Here is a 3,878-nt window from a genome sequence, read left to right as displayed (position 1 = left end):
GTGACCCGTGGCTGTTTGCTTTGCCTCTTACTCCCTAATGAAACCAAGAACTGATTCACAGCACATATTTGTTGGGCACTAATGGAGAGCTGTAAAAATGAGTTGATGTTTGGAAAAGACACCAAAGACTCTTTCCTCCTTGCTTGTTCACATGCATCCTTATTTTTCTTCAGTTTTCTCTTCACTCAACTTTGAAACTTTGAGCCTTCATAATACTGCCTCCAGTATTTCTATGTGCTGTCCCTGGTTTAGAGTTCAGCTTTGCACCATGGGCTCTAACTTCCGTCATTTCTTAAAGCCTTGAGATCCCCTTTTGTGGCCTAAAAGAGTCGGCAGTTTCTGTTACTAGACCTCACAGTTGGCAAATGCAAAAACTAGTCATGCACTGAAATGACTTAAAGCAGAAAGAATATTTGGCGAATGTCAGCTTTTTCAATACACTTTTGATTAATTTGACCTTGCTGAGTTTATAAAATTTCAGGTATTTATTAAATATCTACTTTGCATCAGGTAGTCCTCAATTATGGTTTCTGATACAGAAGTCAGGTAGCTGATCTCAACTTAAATTACAAAAATAAATAAAAAAAATATTTCTAATAGCAGCTCTAGGCCTACTTCACACAAGAGCTGAAAGCCTATTGAGAAACTGTAACTTGCTTCTCTCAGACATGCTTTCACGTGAATCACTTATTTCCTAACATAGTAGGGCTGTACCATAAAACTTGCCCCTAAAGTATTAATTACTGTTTACAGGTCTTGGCTCAGCTGGGAATTTTTGTTGTTAGCTGCCCTCTGCACTGGCATCTGCAATGGGCTGTTTGCTGGGGAGGCAGCTCTGCTGATCTTGGCTGGGTTGTGTCACATGCCAGAAGTTGGCTGGCTGCAGGCTGTCCTATTAATAGGATAGCATCGGTTGAGATGACACCCTTGAATGCTATTATATTAAGTCTTTTATTCCCTGGCTTGCTAGTCTGTACTTTTGAACATGGCATTGGTAAGTTTTTAAAAGAATCAGCAGAATTATGTAAGACCTCTTTAGGACTCAACTTGAAACTGACTGAGAATCACATCTACTGCCTTCTATAGGACAGAGCAAGTTACAAGGCCAACACAGTTTCAAGGACTGGATAAGTAGACTCCACCACTTACTTGGGGGGCATTTTGAAAAGTCCCATTTCAAGGGCTATGGATACCAGGAAGAAAATATTTGAGAACATTTTTACAATTAATCTACCATACACAGAACTAAGATTTCCACTGAGCATTTTTTTTCCTTACTATACACTCCATAGCTTGTTCTATCTCTAATTTTTAGGCTATACTACTAAACATCTACCCTTACTGATATTTGGGGCTTCCTAATTTTTCTCACATTTGTCAAACCCAAACCAAAACAGAAACATTCAAGGCTGTTCAAAGAAAAAACATCATAAATTTTTGTAAGATCGAACAGTCTTGCCAATAAATAATACAAAATCTACTTTACATTTTCCTCGTTAAATGTACTCTGTTTGATTACTGACCACCAAAATAAACACTGGCACAACTGTGGGATTTTCAGTTTTTTCAAATAGGAACTGGAAGTAGCGGAAATAGAATTGAGTGGATACAAGGTCAGCATGGACATGTGCTCACAAGGCTGCTCTGCCTGGTGTCCCCATAGATTTATACTTGTCACATACTAAGGGCTCAGCTGTGGCGCCAACTTTCTTTCATTATTATCTTTATTTTAAAATGATTTGTATGGCAGATAAAAGAAAGAATTGCAGGAAGTCAAAAATTCAAAGTAATAAGTGTAATTTTGGAAACTAATGTCAAGAATACAACAACAACAAAAAAAATTGGCCCTTCACTTCTAAGTATGTTAGATAAGATCATCTAAACAAAAAGATACGTAATGGGCTTATCAAATAATGTCTGTGTGGTAGGGATGTATAAATTCATATTTTTTCCTCATACACAGATATCATTAGGTAAAATATCTCCAAAATCATCTATGGCTGCAAGACTGAGTGTGGTAATTACAACTTATCTGTATTTTCTATTTGTGTTTTAATCTTCAACTTACTTAATACAGCTCAGCACTTCTATGCTGCTGCTATTAGCAGCTCATTTTTTTGACATTGACATATTTCAGCTTTATAGTCTCTAGGCTTATCTGTATAAATGGCAGCTGTTTCACATTCTTGAAATTTCAACTTAAGAAGGTCAATATTAAGAACCTATTCCAACTGTGTTATTCACTCTATGTTAGAACGGGAGAGATCTGAAAAAAGTTGACAGTTTAATTGTCTAGATTTCATTTAGAAATCTGTTCACTAGAGTCTTCTACTACTGACACAATAGCTTGTGTCTGTGGGATTTTTCTTTTTTATCCGTTTAAATAGATGAAGGTGATAGAGTTTACGGACAGTAGCTGTCACCATATGCTCTGTCAGAGCTAAGTATTTCTTATCAGTGTGAGGTTGATTGTGAAGACATGTTTGAGGGAGAAAACACAGGGGACCAAGTTCTTGACTGCCTTATTTTTCAGGAGTCTCATGCCGTATGGAATATGTTGAATCAGTCCAACATCTTTAAGGGTTATCATTTGAGTGGTGATAATAAACATTGACTTGGGGTCAACTTGCTATAGGAGTAACAGAAATATTTCATATAGCAATATACATAGCAGTTTAGATAAATTATTAAGTGATGAGAGGCACATAAATTTCTACAGTCAGAGTTTACCATAAAATATTCTAACATAATAGAAGAAGAATTCCCATTATCTGTGATGTTATCCAGGCACATACTTAATGAGAATAATACTATTTTGTATTGTGTAGAAATTTTGGTATTTGACATTGTCTTCATCTTTATTATCTGATTTGTTACATACAACAACCCAGTGAGACAGCTAAAGGCCATTTTTTCTCATATTTTATAGGTGAGAAAATGGAGGCATGGATTTTCAAAATATTCTCCATATCTGACATTCTTGGATTACTAAAATTCTAGCACAATTAGATTGGGGGAAAAAAGGGCAATATGCTATTCCATTCAAAGCCAATAAAGAGGCTTGGATTTGAGGTGTAGCAATAACAGTGGACAGATAACATATTTTAGTAAAAGTGCCTGGAATTTGCCTGTAGACTAAAAGTGAGAATTAGGGAAAAAGAGGAATGAAAAATAATGACTTTTAAGCTTTTGGATAAACAACTGGGCAGATGATGATAACATTTATCAAGGCAGGGTACATGAGTGAAGAGTTGATAAGGTAAAGTTGATATGCTTATTAGAATTAAGCCAAAATGTCACATAGGTAGGTGGTGTACACTTCTGCAGTTCAGGCAAGAGGAGCAGGTTGTTATCATTAAGGTGGGTCTCACTGGTAATGTGCATTTAAAAACATGGGACTAAATGAGATTAGCCAGAGAGAGAGTGCAGCTAGAGAAGGGATAGCAGAGCACTGAGCACCTCAGCATTTAGGGTTTCAGCAGAATTGCTTTTGGAGATAACATTTTTACTGCTTCAATTTTTTTTAACTTTTACTAAGGGCTACAATCTTAGCAATTTATAGTACAGTCATTTCATACTTCATTGTGTAAACTCTATATTATTAACTTTTTATATTTTGTATTAGATGCCCTATTTTTAGCCCTCCGTTTTAACCTTTATTTACCTATTTTTTCATGGCAATGATTTTCTTTTTGGCCATAAATGGCAAGGTAGAATAAAAAATAGTGCAATTATGGTAAGATGGTGCTTGGCACCGAACGTTCCTTTTACTCATGACAAAATTCACTGAGTCTACATTTTTTCCCAATAGAGAAAAAACAAATATGGCTTTAAAATGTGTAAAAGTATTATTTCTCTTTTGATCGATTAAGAAATAA

The sequence above is a fragment of the Propithecus coquereli genome, unplaced genomic scaffold (assembly GCF_000956105.1).
Source record: "Propithecus coquereli isolate 6110/MARCELLA unplaced genomic scaffold, Pcoq_1.0 Scaffold149, whole genome shotgun sequence".
NCBI classification, from domain to species: Eukaryota; Metazoa; Chordata; class Mammalia; order Primates; family Indriidae; genus Propithecus; species Propithecus coquereli.
This window is presented reverse-complemented; position numbering follows the sequence as displayed.